We start from the raw sequence: 19,023 nt of genomic DNA, 5'->3' as shown, positions 1-19,023 counted from the left end.
GCACATTCGCACCCTTGTGGAAGACAAAACTTGGCGCACCAATATTTTCATTGTTTGAAGAAAGGATTATCTATTGACATTGTGAGGCATCGATCCTTGCTAGTAGTTAGCTCCCAATGTGCAATTTTTTGGTAGGAAGCACGTTTAGACACTTTGTATGTGCGTGCGTGGCCGTAAAAGATATTTGGAAATGCTAATATTTGTCCTTGAAAATGCTCAATTGTGAGAAGCCCTCTTAAGGTGTGACAACAATGCCTTTGTCTTTGAAGTCAATTACTTGTTGCCCTGTGTAGATGCCATGCACTAGCATGTCAGTTTCAAGTTCGTCATAGTTTCCACATAGGGGACATGGTGTTGTAAAGTCTTCTTTTAATGGCTCATTCTACAAGCTTTGAATGTGCTCAGTCCAAATGGAATTTAATTGGACGTTGTTCTCTTTGTATAGAAGAGCTTGCAAGAGTTCCTTCAATGCACTCATTGTAAGTGTAGGCCTTACCAAGCCGCTGATACAATTATATCCGTATTCTACTTTTCTCTTTATGGTGACTATGGCCATTGCACCATCGGTGATGAATATTGGAAGAACACTTTGCACCCTATCGACATCAGCGAAATACATTTACTATACTTCCTTTGAGACAATATTGACTATCGAAGCTAAGTTTTTGTATTTGTGTGAAAGGAATTCTTATTGATACAAGCCATGCTTCAATATCATTCAATGTACTTGTGAATGATGTTTTCTTTGGTAGAACCATGTCCTTATGACAATATGTGGGGATGACATTGCTTTTAATACGTTTGAAGAAAAGGCTACACAAACATCTTCACCTAGAAGGGATTTCACTTTCAGTGATATTGTTCTCCAGCAAGAAAGCAGACACTTTAGGTTTTACACTCTACGCTCTCACTCTAGCTCTCTCTCTCTCTCTCTCTCTCTCTCTCTCACAAACACACACACACACACACACACACTTTTCCTTTTTTCCTCTTGACCACACTAATTTAATTTTCTGCCCTTTATATTCCTTTGAAATTCCTTTAAAATTGCCTTTCCCCCTTTTTTCTCTCTCTAGAATTTTTTCCTCACTCTCTCTTTACCCTTCTCTCCCCTCTCTTTCTCCTGAAATTGCCCCCCTAAAGCCTCCCAATTTGTCCCACTCTACCACCTCTTTAGTTTTCACTAGTTTCTCCTAATTGTTTCTATTATCCCTTATCCTTTCTTTTTTCTCTTTTATTATTATTATTTCTTAATTTCCAAACTCCTCTAATTATTTCCTAATTCTCCCTATTATTTTCATATGTTATTTTTCTAATTTTCTTTACTTTATATTTTCCTAAATAATTTCCTTTTTTCAAAATTTTCAAATTTTTATTATTTCTCCTATGACCTTTGTTTCTTAACCCCCCCTTAATTTTCCATATTTTCCCTAATTATTTCTCATTCTTGCTTAATTATCACTCTTTTCCTCATTCTCTCCTTATTCTTTTTCCTTTTCCCTAAATTTTTAATTCATTATTTTCCTTAAATCTTGACTTCTATTTTTTCTTACTCTCTTATAATTCTCTTTAAACCCCCTTTTTTATTTCCCTATTTTATCCCTCATTAAGCTCTTTCCCCCTACTTCGCCCTCCTTCTACCTAAATTTTCAAATTTCTCACAATTTTTTGCCCTAATCTTTTCCCTCTTATTTAAAAATTTCCCCCTTTTGCAAATTCCCCCTAACCTAACCTCTGACAACTATACTAGCTCCTCCTAAACTAACCACCCCCCCCTCTGGGACTACCTCTCATTCTTGTCTCTCCATTCTCCCGACTCACTATATGCCCGGCCTCTCCCTTCCCCGACTTAAAGACTCCCTTGCCTATAAATTACCTCTACTCTAGCCATCTCCTCCTAGTCACTTCCAACCCCCCCTCGCTTTTTAGCCCTCTTGCATGCTCACTCTGCTACTCTCTCCACAACCCCCTATAGTCGCCTGTGCCACCCCCCTCAGTTGTAGCACGGTGCCTATGATCGTACTGCCCCTTGCAACGACTTGTGCTACCCCCTTTACAGTCTTTGTGAGCCATATGCCTTTCCTCGTTGTGCACGCTTGCTCTATTCCATTCCCCTCCCGCCGGCCACACTATGTAGTCCTCTGCTCTCCACTGCCTCTGGGTCACTACTATCAGCCTTGATTGCCATGCTGCTTCCTCAATTGCCGCGCTACCTCAATACTCCTTACCTCTCAGTTTGATGCATGCCCCCACACGCTTTGTCTCTAGAGCTTTACATTTGCAGGTTTTCCTATTCTCTCATCCCCCGTTTCATAACTTACATGCCATTATTTGACTTACTTGGAGGCAAAAACACGTTCCTCTTTCCTTTCATATCCACCAAAGTCCCCCCTTCTTTTCTCGTTTATCTAACCCCTCTTCTCTTTCATTTTCCCCCTCTCTAAACTTCTTACTTTATTTCTCCCCTTTTCTTTTCATGTCCCTCATTCTCTAACCTTTCCCCCTTAAGCTAAAGTCTGTATTTTCTTACTAATTCTCCCTCTCCCTCCCTTTATTACTCTTTCCCTTCCCTCCCCCCCCCCTCATTCCTCCTTTTCTTCTTATTCATTTTTTCTCTATTACCTTCTTTTTACTATGCTTCTTGGAATGCCATTTTAATGTTAATTCTTGTCTTATAAGATTTAACATAAGTTTATGCTTACATGATTTCAATCCCATGAGCAAAAATTGGGGTTTCGCTCCCAAATTCTTTTGCTTGATAATAGCTTAATGTTTCCAAGTTTATTCCATTTAGTCCACAACCTCCCCTTAATTTCATATTATGATAATTTAACCTACTCTCAATATTTTTCATCAAGCTTTGCAAGTTTGTTGTCAAGTTCTCATGTTTATTGTGACACCGATAACAAGGGAGGGGTGTTTATGACACGTGTCTTCCCAACTAAGTTTTAAACTGGTTCTTATCATGTTTTCCTTGTTGGATGGTAGCAGGTAGGCAGATTCCCCTCTTCAATAAAAATGATGCTTCCAATGACTTATCACGACTTCTCACATTTCCTTTTTTCAAAAAAAAATGTTCACCCTCTAGTGATGCGGCTTCATTCATAGTGGAATTTCTATTTATTTTAAAATTTGTCATTAAACATTTCTCATTTCTACTTTAAATTGTCTTCTCTTCACTATGGAAAGGGGTGTTGTAACGTCTTCTATACACACACATTAGAAAGAATAAAAAGGGGAGGCAAAATGGCAGGATTGGATTTCTCACAATCCACTCGTTAGGGGGCAGCGTAGGCATAATTTTTGGCCACTTGTGCTTCCCAGAAGAGTTGCTTACATTACTTGCAAGACCACATAGCAAGAAACAATGCAATTGCAAGCACAACTATCTTATTTTCTAGATGCTTGAATAAGATTGTATGGGAATAATGGTTTGTCTTATTTCAGAGTGAATCTATGTATGGATATCTTCTCTATTGTCTGAAACAACTGCTCATTATCTAGTTTAGATATGATTATTACTAGTCTTGGGTACGGAAGCAATAGAATGGGAGTGGAGTGTAAGGTAGCAAAAAAAGAGTGGAAGGAACACAAAGAACTTGCAATGGACAATGAGAAAGTACAAAGAGGTGGCCTATATGGCCCCGAAGTCAACCTTATGGTTAACTAGTGAAGTCAACCTAAGAGTTGATTGAGTCCTAAGACTAAATTACAAGGCCATGCCAGGGTTAAGTGCTAACAAACCCCCCTCCATGGTATGGATGAAGTATCTAGAATACATCTCAGGTATACGTAGAATCTATATCATGGTTGCACATGATCATCCAAGGTGGATATAGCAACCTATGATAGTACAAGGAGATCAACATCATGTAACAAATGCTCCCAAGTGTAAGACATGTATAAAAGCCTCAAAATTGGGCCATCGTAGAGCCTTCACAAAGAGATCTACTAAGTTATACTCCATGGGAACACAGGACAATTGTATGTCTCTAGCTGGCAGTCGCTCTTGAATATAATGATAATGAACTTCAATGTGCTTTGTGTGCACATGAAACATTGGGTTTCTCACAATAGCCAAAGTATTCTGGTTGTCAGTGTAGATGGTAGTAGAAGCTTGTTGGCTGATGCCAAGATCTGTGAGTAGCTTATTGAGCTAGACACACTCTATTATAGCTATGAAGGCTGCCCTTATTCAGCTTCACTACTGAATGTAGCAACTGTAGGTTGCTTCTCACTAAACCATGAAATGCATTAAGAACCAAGCATGAAACAATTTCCACTGTGGGACACTCTTGTGTCATAAGAACCTGCCCTAGCATCACTGTCCACGAAAGCATGCAAGACAAGTGGAGATTCATCATTGTAGAATAGTCCTGGCCTTCAAGTAACAAAAGATCAACTTCACTGCCAATGCTGTGTACTAGGCATGTGCATGCACCTACCTACTCAAATGAGAGATGACGTACTAAAGATTAGGCTGGATATGACATAAATAAATAAGGTATGCAAGTAAATCCCAAATCTGGATGTACTAACCAAAGGTCATTGCAAATAACAACAAATTTAGCAAAAGCCCCAAATTTTGAGAGGGCAAATATGCCAAAAAGAGGGCCAATGTGAAAAAATGCCCAAATAAGCTACAAATTGCAAATTGATCAAATCTGTTACAATTTCTTGCTAATGTCACTGAGAAGCCCCCAATGTTAGACTAAAGGACCCAAATGTCTCTACTATCTAGGCAAATGTGACAAAATAGCCTGCAAATCTGAAAATATCCTGCAATCTCACTCAAATTGAGTGAAAAATGTTTGCAAATGTGCCAAAAGCCTTTTCCTTCGCAAAATTGAATCCCATTGTGAAAAGCCCCAATTTTTAAAGGGCAAATTGAGGAAAAGCCCTAAAAATTGTCTATAAATTTGTAATCAAATTGCAATATTTGTCAAAGTCCCAAATTGTAATGCTACAAGCAAAGCCAAATGCAACTCTATTGACCAAATCTACAATTGATTATTTCATCACCTTTTATGTAAGATTTGCCAATCTGTGCGTATAACTGGCACAGATTGTATAAATGACTTAGCGATTCTGTATGGATAGGTAAGGCAGATGTACAGCAGTATGGTAGGTCTACGCATGGACTGTACACTACACAAAAGGTTTCTTGAACCATATGATATCTATATGGAAGATTCCTTGAATTATATGATACTTGTACGAATAGTGATGCGATGACTTGTAGCTTAGTAGTATGTGTGCCGCAGACAACGCTAAGTAGGTGTGGCACAATAGTATGGAACACTAATCCCAAATGATGGCACAAGTTTGGCGATGACTATACCTAGAGATATTCTGATTGGTCACTGCTATAGGCTAAAGCTTCCCACAACAAATGCTCACATGGAACCTTAATGATAGTGCAATACAAGTTCGTAGGATAGCTACTAATGCAAGTCAAAAATACATAGAGCTATGAGTTGAGACAATCAAGCTACAGATAGTGAGTTGAGAGCTCGAGCTCTTTGGGATAAGGTGAAAGTCCAAATAAACTGCTCTGATACCATTGTTGGGTACTAGAAGCAATGGAATGGGAGTGGAGTGCAAGGGAGAAAACAAGCTAAAGGAACATGAAGTACTTGCAAATGGATAATGAGAAAGTACAAAGAGGTGGCCTATATAGCCTTGAAATCAACTATATGGTTGAAAAATAAAGTCAACCTAAGGGTTGACAGAGTCCTAAGACTAGCCTATAAGGCCATACTAGGGCTAAGTGCTAACAACTAGCAGTGGAAGTTCTATTTGACAACCTACGGCTTGACTGTTTAGCTCTCTTTGGCTTCCTAAAAGCAGTGTTCACATATGCTTTCGACTCTATTTCCAAGGCAACTACCTGGTTGATCAGCAAAGGAATGCCTTTTTATAGTGGGTCTTGATGCCTCGCCATCAATCATTTGCATGCATTATAGTGGGGCAGAGGCACAAAGCTATGCAAGACATTAGGTTAGACTTGGGGTGAGGTGTGATGATGCCATGTAGAGGCATTGTACGAGGGTGTAGGGCATGAGGCATATGGAGTGACACTGTGAGTTAAGGCATGTGGGCTTGTGGTGGTAAGCTTGGAGTGAGGTGTGGTGACGGGTGGTTGAGAGGTGGTGGGTGGGTTAAGGCATGATGTTATGGGGTGAGGGTATGCATGGGCATTGGCTGGGGAGGGCTACATCATTCAGGGATGGTGATAGAGGGGCATGACGGTGGTGGCATGTGGGTAGGGCACTTAGGCTCGTGGGGTTGGGGCATGTGGGCTCATAAGCTCATTGAGGGTTGGGTTGATGATTTGTGGTGTGGGGTGATGTGAGGCACATGTGAGGGCACAATGGTTGTGAGGGTTGGAAAGGTTGGTCTATGGCATCACATAGGGTGGCACGGGTGGAAGCATGGCACTATCGGTTGAGGCATGTGGGCTCTATGCTTAGGATGGGTTGGCTGAGATGTGGTGTATACAGGTGGTGAGGGGAAAGTAGGAGCATGACAAGAACATCAAGGGATGCAATGATAGGTTTTTGGCTCACTTTTTCATGGTTACCACCATTAGCAATAGATCCTCAAAGAGAAGGCCACAAAGGAGCTATAGTTCAATAACAAGAAGAGGCCTTGGCTTGTTTCCCTAGTGCTTCACACACATTGCAAGGGTTAACAACGAGACTAAAAATCAGACTCAAATTTTCATGCTGACACTAGAGCTCCACTAGAGGTTCAATGCAAAAACTTGCATTCATCTTTGTTAAGCCAAATCACCACCGACGAGTGTTTGCATGATGATGGAAGTCACATAGGAGGCAAGAAACCCAAAACCATTAATTGAATGAAAACAACAATCTAATCTACTGGGGTCATTGTATGATTGGGTGTAGCCATTTTTGGTGAGGTTCAGGGACTTTTCTATATATAGGTATCTTGCATGACCCATAACTTATGCATTGCTCAACGGAATTTGGCAAACTTTGTCTTCAAGTTATAGTACACATTCCAAGTTGAACATAAGAGCAAAAAATTATGGAATAAGGATTTGGAACAAGACCGTTAAAGCATTATAAGTGCTATGTTGCATGTGAAGCATGCATCCTGAAGACTATAGGATATAGCAATTTATTCAAAAACATCAAAATTTTGTTCTATACATACATGAAACCAAGTAATCATTATAAAGTACACTATGTGAGCTTCTTCTCAACCCAAGGACACACTTTAATGAGATCATTATGCATGGGTTAATGGGCCTCCAATGTTGTGCTAAAGTGATGCATACCCATTTGAGGGCACGCTCCATAACTTTTTTTTGATTTGTTGAAACGGATTGAAAATTTGGAATCCAAACTATTAGGACTAGTGCATGGTCAACATTGATAGTTGTTGGTATTGGTATCTAGATTCACCCTAAAATGGAAGTAGTTGGAAAAGTGCAATTTGTGCATGTGAAAATATATTTTAATAAATCCAACACTATTTACAATTTTGAATTGTTTCTTTTTCCATGCACTTGCTTTCTATATGGCTCCTAAGCATGCCAAGGGTCATTGCATTGAATAATACATAGCACCAAACCCGATAGCATGCCCTTTGGCCTATTTGTGTTTTCAAGCATTTTAGGCCACATTGCACTTGTTTGGGATATCCAATTCTGCTAACGTGTATCATTGGAGGGGGGAAAAACTGGTGGCTGAAATTTTGCTATTCTCACGAATTTCGAATTTTCACACCTCCTGCCCATCAAATCTTGGAAGATTTAAGTACCTGCAACTTGTGCCCACCTACAACCTGCATGCACCTCGACGTGACCTTGCGCAGACTTTGGTTTGCCATTGTCTTCTTTTGGGTAGGTTGTCTTCTATTCTTTGCTTGCCTCACCAGCTAGCTTCTCTTTGTTTTGGTTTGGCATTGTCACCTTTCATTGATCGTTGCCATGGCAATGATTAGCTCACCATGGCTTACAAGAGAAGAAAACGATAGAAAAGATGAAAAGATTGGACAACAGAGCAGAAGGCTCCTTACAAAGCAGTAGCAGGAAGCAGTTGTTGCAGATGCATGCATTTGATCATTATCAGAGTGAAGAAAATGAGCTGTGATGTCATGATTGGTGGTAGCATTCGAGGAAGCAGCATCAGGCCATTCAGGTAAATACCATTCTCCAGTCTTCACAAGCTTTAGCTTGCACTCTAAAGTTCATAAAGTGACAACCCTACGAACACTTGTATTTTTGTGCCAAAACGTCACCACCATTGCAATGACTTCTGCACTTAGGCTTCTCTCCTTTTCTTGTGTTCTGTTGAAGCCCATAGACTACTTGGATTGGGATGATCAGACATTTCTTCCACTCTTTGTGCATCTCTCGAGAGTTTCTGTGAATAACAAGGACATCTGTAGAAAGCAGATGGGATACAAGATGTTTGATGAGCACATCATACATATGCTTGATACAATGCAGGTCAGTGGTTGCCTAAACCATCTTGGTGGTTGCTTATGATTGAGGTTTGGGATAGTTTACTTGCTTCATTTCTTGATACAACACAGGTCAGTGGTTGCCTAAACCAGCCCAGTGGTTGTTTGTGATTGAGATTTGGTATAGTTTACTAGGCTGGCCTAAACTTAATGTGATTATCCTAAACTAGCCCGGTGGTTGGAATATCATGCAACTGTGTGGCTGGTTCAACTCAAACACCAGAACCAGGCTGACTTGGAGTTAAATGTGATTGTTTTAAACCAGCTCGGTGGTTGGAACATCATGCAATCGTGGTTGGGTCAACTCAAACACCGGTTATGTGATTGTCCTAAACCAGCTCGGTGGTTGGAATACCATGCAACCGTGTGGCTGGTTCAGCTCAAACACCATAACCAGGGTTGGCTTGGACTTAATGTGATTTTCCTAAACCAGCTTGGTGGTTGTAACATCATGCAATCATGGTTGGGTCAACTCAAACACCAGTTATGTGATTGTGCTAAACCAACCTGGTGGTTGGAATATCACGCAACCGTGTGGCTAGTTTAGCTCAAACACTAGAGCCAGGCTGGCTTGGACTTATTGTGATTGTCCTAAAGTAGCTTGGTGGTTGGAACATCATGCAATCGTGATTGGGTCAGCTCAAACACCAGTTAAGGCTAGAGGAGGTAGGCACTGGCAATGAACTACATTTTTGTTGGTTTAGGATTACCTGCAACCCCCACAAAATATAACCTTTAGTAAATCCCAAACAACCACTGCGCTTGTTTCAGTAAATCCCAATTAATAAATCCCAAACAAGGGAAAATGTAAATTCCAAACAGTATACTAATCCCAAACAACCACCGAGCTTGTTTTAGTGACAATGATTGTGCATGAGGGACCATCTAATTCATAGGTTCAGATTAGCATTTAATTGGAGTCAGACTGTAATAACAATGATTGTGTCTGAGGGACCATCTAATTCACAGGCTCAAATTAGCATTGAGCTAGAATCAGACTGTAATAAGAATGACTTTGCATCTAGTTCACAAGCTTAGATTAGCATTCAGTCGGTTTATCAGGTTGTAATAATAATAGTTTAGAATGAGAACTAGCATTAAGCTGAGATAGACTGTAAGAACACATCACATGATTAGAATTACCATCTAATCGCATGTGATGAGTGAAGCAGTCTCATAAGAAAATAGAACCTTCAAATCCAACTAAATGCAATATTTTCAAATTATAAGGTCCAGCTAAGTGAAGCAATCATATCCAAGGATGTATAAATGGTGAATTATTGCTTTAAAACTGAAGTTATATAGAAAAGCCAAATGTATAGTCAGCTCCTAAAGTTATATACCCAGGTAGTATACAACCAAGTTTTACTCTTCTAAATTTTGAAAAGAGACCACCAACGTATCTAAGTATGGATAAATACAAAGAAATTTACTATTTTTTTTCAAAGAAGACAATTTACTACTTAACTCAAGTTCTATTGAAAAGCCGATTGTATTAGAGGGGTGGTTAGCCCCTAAAAAAGTCCTAGGTAATATATATCCAAGGTTACAAGAGATAAAGTTTGAGATCTTTGAAGGACTTTATATTTATGCAAGGATTCCAAGATGCAGGCTCGACACTTCGCACAGTGGGAGCCTTCAGCGACATAATTCGCAAACTGTGGGTTCTTATAGTATTGAAGGCCTTCCTATAGTTCCTCATGCAATATGACCATCTTGTGAATGACACTCTTGGAACTCTATATTCCTCCTCCAAGTGATCAATCTCATTTATGACAATCTTGGGTTGTTGAGGGACCCCTTGTGAAATGGCTTCATCAAGCTCAGGACAAGAGGCAAGACTACGGCTTTCCGTCTCCATTCCTCCATTGTTCCTTCACTTGAGACCTATCGGGTTTTTAAACTAGTTTGCTCTCCTGCTATCCAAGATGTAATTGTTCTCATATTCTAATCTGTCAAATCAAGCCGTCTTGACATGCTCAACGATGTAATCCAATGAGATCTTTGCCATCTTTGAAGACCTATGTTCTGATAGATTCCCCACACAGGTTAGTTGTATGATAGTTAAGGTTATAGGAGGTAGGCACTGGCTAGAGGAGGTAGGCATGTCCCAATCAATAAATCCCAAACAAGGGAAAATATAAATCCCAAATAGCCACCGAGCTTGTTTTAGTGACAATGACCGTGCATGAGGGACCGACTAATTCATAGGCTCAGATTAGCATTCACTCAAAATTAGACTGTAATAACAATGATTGTGCATGAGGGACCATCTAATTCACAGGCTTAGATTAGCATTGAGTCGAAATTAGACTGTAAGAATAATGACTTTACATGGGGGTCCATCGAGTTCACAAGCTTAGATTAGCATTCAATCAGTGTATCAGGCTGTAATAACAGGAGTTATTACAGCCTGATGAACTGACTCAATGCTAATCTAATGTCCTGTTTTGATCTTTCCTTTCTTCAGTTGATTGTAATAACAATGACTTTGCATGAGGGGCCATCTAGTTCACAAGCTGCCCAGATTAGCATTTTTTGATGATGGAGAAATTCTCCAATGGCAACCATCTAATCGCAAATCATGGCTAGACAATGATGTATATGATCGCTTATGCTAGGCTAGGCTACCAGCAGCAAAGTTGGGTGTATGTGCCACCGCTCCTCCCCCCTCATCCCATTGAATCATTATGATCTTGGCTCTGATGACTGAGAAATTCTCCCATGCCAACCATCTAATCACATGTCATGGCTAGTCAATGATGTATATGATTGCCTATGCTAGGTTGGGCTACCAGCAAAGCTGGGTGTATGTGCCACCGCTCCTCCCCCCTCATCCTATTGAATTATCATGATCTTGGCTCCGATGACCAAGAAATTCTAACTGATGTAGATGATTGCCTACGCTAAATTGTGGGCTACCAGCAGCAAAATCTAGCTGGTGGATTGTGTGCTCTTAGCAGCGATAGGCACCTAGAGTCGCACAACTAACACAAGATCTTGGCTCTGATGACCAAGAAATTCTAGCATGGCAACCATCTAATCGCACATCATGGCTAGATGATGATGTAGATGATTGCCTATGCTAGGCTGGGCTATCGGCAAAATCTAGCTGGTGGATTGTGTGCTCTTAGTAGCAATAGGCACCCAGAGTCGCACAGCTAACACAAGAAACGAAGGGGGAAAGAGTGGGAGGGTGGTAAGTCTAGCTATATAAAGGCCTGAAGGGTAGAGAAGCAATTCACGACATCTAAGAAAATTTCTCTCATACCCCCTTCCATGCTCTTTCCAAGCCGCCTTCTACCCTTATGATGAATCTTCTGCTACAACCTCGATGCCTCTTCACAATGCTACCCAAGTCATGTTTGCCTTGGTTCTCCATCCTGCAACACTCCACCAGCCATAGCCATGACCAAGGGAGTTGCAGGATGGTGAGCCAAGGGAAACGTGTCTTCATTGAGTTCTCTCTACCAATGGGGCCATGAAAGAAGCAATTCTTTTATAACCCCACCAGTGCCTCAAGAAAGAAGTTGCTATGACGAAGGTAATTCCTTGAAAGACTTGAAAGAAAAACCTCATGACCAACCATGTTGGGGAGCTAAGGGAAATGGGTTCCGTGAGGCACAGGGAGAGAACTCAACTTAGTGTTGAGCCTCTCGTAATTGCGTACAACCTTCTGCACTGGGGAAGGAACTCAACTTGGTGATTAGCTCTAACGCACTAAGAGCATGCGTCAGTGTGCTAGAGCTCACCACCATCGAGTTTCCTATCCTTTATTGAATGTTGTGCTCGATTGAGCTCACCTCCAAGTTGAGTTCCCTTTTCCAGTGCCTTGACTTCTGAAGTTGCTATGAAAAAGGTTATTTCAATTACGAGGTGCTCGTATTGTCCCTTGCATACGAGGACTTCCAAGTCAAAATTGTAAGAAAGTCCTACCTACGATAGCTCTACGAGGTACTCGTATTTTCCCCTGCATACAAGGCATCAGGTCAAAAGTGTAAGAAAGTGCTAACAAGGGCAAAAAGTGACACCTAGTCTTGCCACAGTGGTGGTGTTGACAAGTGCTTAAAGAAGTGTCACAAAGACAAAGTGCTAGCATCTTTGTATGTAATCTGTTTTGTTAAATGTTTGCTTCGGATGTAATTTCTTTTGTTTCAATTTCAATGTAGTACCATTATTGCCAAAACTATTGTTGGCTGCTGTTACTTCGGTAGTGAAAGTGGCTCTAATGAAGAATAAATGGCATATTTCTGCCCTCATTTACATTTTACTGCAACCATAGGGGTCGTTGCACAAGAAATTTTTGAAAGAACTATTCACACTGTAGTGAAAATGGTTCCAATAACAAGTGCGGTGCTTTAGAACTATGATAACTCCAATAACCAACGTGGAGGTTGCAAGGAAGCCATACTAAATTGTAAATGCTACATTTTCCTTAACTTGGAACTAAAATAGCTCCAAGAATGTTGAGAAATTGTTGCACAAGGAGTAATACGACTAAAATATCTCTAAAATAGCTCTGACATCCAACGCGGTGGTTGTGGATATGGACCTTGACGGGTCCCATTAGAGATTGACATGCCACGGTGGTCTGCCACACTGGTTTTCATGCCAACATCATTGCTTGAACCAGCACAGTGGGTCAGTGCAACAAAAGATGGTGATAGATGGTGAAGCTGCATAATGACAGGTGGCAAGGCAAAAGTTTTGTGCTGTTGTCAGGCTAACATGGTTGTGCTCGAACCAGCACGGTGGTTAGCGCAGTAAAATATTGTGTTGAACAGTGACAGATGGCGAAGCTGCACAGAGGCTGCACAAGCAAACATGGCAAGGCAAAGGTTGCGTGGTGTAGTTAGAGTAATAGTCTCTGTGCTCATGAGTAAATGTATATAGTGCCATGTGTCCAGCTCTACACTATTGACCATGATAAGATTGCGTCTCATTATTACACTAGTAAGCGCTCATGATGTCGGGAAAATTTTCGACAAGAGCGCATGTCCACACAAAATTCAAATATTCACCCAAAATTAGATCATGGCCCCAAAATGGCCCCGAAAATAGTTATAGTTCCACGATTGGCTACACCCAAGCAAATGTTGACCTACTAAAGGAATCTATCCTACAATGGTAAACCTGAAACCTAACCTAACCTAACCTATGAAAAGCAACAAATACGAATAAACTCATAACCTCACTCTCATCTTGCTCTCTCTCTCTCTCTCTCTCTCTTAGACACACACACACACACACACACATACACACACACACACACATAAACTTTTTTACTTATACATCTTGTCAACAAACCCCCCTCCCCCCCCCCTTCCTCTTTCCCTTTTAGAGCTATTATTCCCCGAGTGTTTTTCAGAAACATTTAATTTTAATGTTTTTCCCTTTTTAAAAAAAATAAAAAAAAACCTTTTAGAGCTATTATTCCCCGAGTGTTTTTCAAAAACATTTAATTTTAATGTTTTTCCCTCTTTAAAAAAAATTAAAAAAAGAATCATCAATTTGTAAAGGAGGCCTTCTAAATGGTTTACTTTGAAATAATACTTTTTGTTAGATACACAATCTTTTGTTTTAATAAATTTCCTTTATATACCCCCCCCCCCCCCCCACATACACACTTACACACTTGCACACAATTTGTTGTTTGCACACGCTATAACACACACACTTGCCCACATGCCCTTACCTAATTCACCGCCCTTCATAAATACAAAAACACTTCTCCACCTCATGGGACGTTTTCCACCGCCAGCCTTGCATTGAAGTAATACATGGTTGACCCTATTAAATTCCTAATGTTTCTCCCATGACCCTCTCACCACCATGCACGTTATATTCTTCTCTTTCTTGGTTTCATTTCAGTCTTGCTTGATTCTTCTTTCGCTTACAACACTTAGCTGATTTGCCTCCATTCCCTTGCATTATTACCTTGCATCTATGCCCTTCTCCTCACCAGCTGCTGAGATTCATCTCGCCTTTCGGCTTTTCATCACCCATAGTTGTGTACTTACTGTGTGCCAGGTTCTACTTCACGGTTTTGCCGCCACCACCTTGACTGGTCTTCTTGCCTCCTTTCGACTTGGAACCTCTTCACCTTTGGCTCTTCCTCTTCACCACTTCCCACACGATAACCCTTACGCTAGGTCTTCAAGGTCGCGTCTCTGGCTCTTTGTTACCTCTTAGTCTTAAGCATCATCTGCTCTCCTTACGTACTTGGACGACCACTCCTCTCCTCACTTACTTTTCTAGCTCACAGGCTGCTTCATAGTTCCTTCACTTGCCTTGCCTCTTCTGCCAAAGCTCACACACATTCACCTCATAAGCCAACTTTCTCTTTTTACTTCGCACCTTACTGCTCCTCATTTTAGCTCCCTTCTTGGCCTCAAACAGGCTTTGTCTTTGCTCGTTTGCATGGCGGTTCCGTCCCTTTTCCACTTCCTTACTTTACTCCACCCAATCGCTTCACTACCGTTTTCTCTAAAAGGCATCCTCCTTTTGAAGCTTCGCTCTCCCTTCCCCTACTGCTGTTGCCTCTACAACCCCTCTTACGCTGGTCCCTATTGCCATTCCTCTCCTTAGCTATGTATGTTGCTCAGGTACGATACCTTCTTCTTCTCTGGGATAGCATTTCATGCAGTTGTGCTTGTCGCGAACCTCCGTTGCACATCAACTTATGGACGTTGCCTGTTGAGACCGCCTTTCAGCCTCACACCCTTACCTATGACCATTTTTTACTTGTCACAACAGTAGCTCAAGTTAATTTGGTTCGTCGTCCCGCTCTTTGGCTTTGTTCCACTGCTTCTTTCATTTAATCTATTGCCTGGCAGCTCTGTTTAGCATACTTACGGGGTATGCCTACGTGTGTGCCTTCATGTTCATATGCAGTCAACCTTATGGTTGATTGTAGCTTCTTTACCCAGAGTCTTTGTCGTATGTTACTTTAAAATTAACCCTTGACCACGGTTTAACCATTTACTCAATGGCCCTTTTTCATTACAAGATAATTTGTATTTAATTTAATCTTTCTTTATTCACTTTTACTTAGATACATATATTAATTGCTTTTTTGATATAGTTAACCACCATTAAGTTCTCCTTAGTGATTCTTGTTTGTTTAAGCAAAAATTTACTTTCAACTTATAAGTACTTTATTTAATTCTTCTAGTTAATTCTATTTATTTTTAGTACGATAATTGATTTCCATTGCGTTAGTTACATCAGGTACTTGTATCAGTTAAATATTCTTATTGACTAAATTTCTTTTTCCTTATCAAGTGCTTTCTCTCTTTTTACCGATGTAAATTGCCCTTTTTATTTCAAGCACTTTTTAAAAATTTATGCAATTCTACTTATCTATTAATTATTTAATTGTCTAAATAATTATTTCATGGCTTAAACACTTCTCTTGTTCCCTTAGGAATTCCTTGTTTACTTTCCTACTTGCATGTTAATTCTTATGGTTCATTATTATTGTTCAATATTTTTATCTTTTTACCATTAAGTTCTAATCATGGGTGTGGATTACCCCCCATCATCATCATCATCAACATCATCATCATTAATTTAATTGGTAAAGGCTATTCCCTTTTCCACAAGGGTGGGTACTACCCCCCTTGGTATCCCTTGTAGGCTAGATTTATGACACCAATTGTAGTTATGGTATGGGATGTTCAAAAATTTACTTGTGAATCTAGATGGTTTTCTATGTTCCTAGGTAAAGCAATAACACACCAGGGAATACAGGCCTATGATGTTCTAATACCTAGTTTTTCTTGGATGGCGATAGGTAAGTAGACCCTGACCTTGGAGCCTAGACTACGTGACAGATTCGACACTTTTGTACTAATTCTTTGCTTAAGTTTGCAAAACTCAATTAAAGGAAAAATTATATTGCCAATCCTCTTGCTCAGATCTATATCAAATTTTTGGATTGTAATATTGTAAAAAGTTGCTTCAATTTAGTTTTCTTTAAAATTTTAATCCATTTCTAATGAGTGAATTAATTATATGGTTCATTTATTGATGAGATTATTAAATCTACACACACACACACACACACACACACACACACACACACATGCATGCACGCATGCATGCATGCACACACACATACACATTTCTCTGACACTTGTGCTCACACACACACACACACACACACACACCCCTACTCTTTCAAAACCATCCCACACACACTTACACAGGCACATAATAGCCATACCCTTTTTTTGATGCAATTTGTTCTTTTTTTAATTAGGAGTTAAAACACACATAAACTAATCCAGTTGAAACTGTTGTTAGAAAATAATATGTTATTTTTAATAAAAATATTTCCCCCCCTCCTCCCCTTATCATCCCCTATGCATCCACATCATCACCTATGCATTTAACCCCCCCAGATTTGAGTTTTCCCCCATGTTGATTGAGTATTTTGTGTAGTCTTAATTAATGGTTATCTCCCTCCCAAGTTCTATTACCCTCTTGTGCCCAACCCATAAGCTTTTCCAACTATTTCTCCCACACTCCTTAGGTCTGTTTCTAGCTAATCCTAACCAACCACCTAGCTAACCAAACCGCCCTGACTTATCTACTTGCAACACATCATACATAGGTATTAGTCCTCTAACTATCTTTAAAAACCCTAGACCAAAACCCCTTATTTACACCTAATTTCTACATTGCCTATAGTAATTAACTACCTTTTTCTTGGCTAACTAACCCTTTTTATAGATTATTAGCACATCTGTTTCTTACCCTCCTCATCGTTAAAATCCCTATGAGAGAATTGTTATACATAGAAGAATTTAATTGTTTGCTTTCCTTTAATAAAATCCCCCCGTTCGTGTAGAAAACCCAGGACCCCTTTTGCAATCACTTTATTTCAATTAGGTCGAAAGAAAGAGGAAGGAAATATGCAGAAAGTCAAGTCCACCTGAATTTTTTATTACCCCCCCCTTTTTTTCACTACAAAGGCGCATTATTGTTACTTCTTAACCTTTGGATTGATCATGCTAACAATACTTTGTAAACCAACCCTTTCTTCTACAAAGGTTCATTATTTTTGGTACTTTTGCTTGTAGAGTATATGGCTAAAGCATCAATTTTTATTGTGACTCCAATAACAAGGGAGGGGTGTTGATGACACTTGTCTTCCCAACCAAAGTTGAAACTAGTTCTCACTATTTTGCTTGTTGAATGGTGGCAGGTAGACAAACCCCCTCTTCAATAAAAGTGATGCTGCCAACGACTTTTCAAAGTTCTACTACTGGTTTTTTGCAAAGATTGTTCATCCTTTGATGATATTACTTCCTTTTTTGTGGATATTTATTGCAAAGTATTTCTATTAAAACATTTCTCTTTTCCACTCCAAATTTGTCTACTTTTCACTATGGAAAGGGGTGTTGTTAATGTCTACTACACATACACACTTTCTCGTGCAACTTTGGACGGTTGCACATAGGACCTTTATGTCATCAAGACCGGGTTTTTTTTGGCTTTTTGACTCCTTGATCTAACTTGTTTTTTTCTCTTCTCCCCTCCTTTAGAGAAACATTCTTGGGATGTCTCGCTCCAAGCAAAAACTCTCAACAACCCACTTCCTACTCTCTCGCTTCTCAAGCAATACTCTCATGCTTTTAGGTGTTTGAGTTCTTTTCATTTATCAGGACTCACGATCTTAATGCTTTGGCAAAAAACTCCCCTTTACTCATCAAAATCCTCTCCTTCAATGATTGTTAAACTTCTAAAATTGTCCCGCTTTCAAACGATGGCACTCTAGCAAGAATTCAAAGAGTTGCTGTGATAATCTTTCTGCAATTGATCTCGGTAATACTACTTCTCTTAATGAGTATCACTCCATCATCCCCAACCTCACCAATGACATACTCATCCTCAATGGTGCTTTCCCGCTCCACATCCCCATCGGCCTTGCTCCTCCCAACAACACCTTTCATTCCTTCATTAACCTTGACCTCCTCTTCCCTGAGGACAAAGCTTCTTTTGAGACCCTTTCCCAGTCTCACACTCCTAGCCTCCTCAACCCCTTGAAGGAAAGGAGCTAAAGAACTTTGCCTCATGTGTTCCACTACTCCCCTCTAGACACATCGAAATGAAGGCCCCTTTACTTGATGACAAAATATGGTGCCTCGACATTCTTAGCTTCCTTGCCCCTTTCACCATCTAGTCTCTTGCCTTCCTTTGTAACCTCTCTTCCAAAGAGGTCGAACAATGCAAAAATGATGCCTACCATGGTCGTCAGCATTTGAATTCTAATTACTTCCTCAACGTCCCCTTCTTTCTTAAACTGTCGATCACTCAAAGAGTGGTCTCACTAAGGAGATCTTTTTTTGCTCCAAAGGCTCCAACTGATAGGACCCTGGCTTCTCAAACAAAGATGACAATTACTATGTCAAAAACTGTTGGAATGTGTTTTGTCCTTACATTAAATGTACCTACCTTATCAAGAAGACCAATCTCTCTTGTAAATCCTCCATTTTGTGGCTTGACCATGTCTTATGGTAC

The sequence above is a fragment of the Dipteris shenzhenensis genome, chromosome 7 (genome assembly GCF_047967505.1).
Source record: "Dipteris shenzhenensis isolate YYH24624 ecotype China chromosome 7, Dip_SZ_1.0, whole genome shotgun sequence".
In the NCBI taxonomy this organism is placed as follows: domain Eukaryota; kingdom Viridiplantae; phylum Streptophyta; class Polypodiopsida; order Gleicheniales; family Dipteridaceae; genus Dipteris; species Dipteris shenzhenensis.
This window is presented reverse-complemented; position numbering follows the sequence as displayed.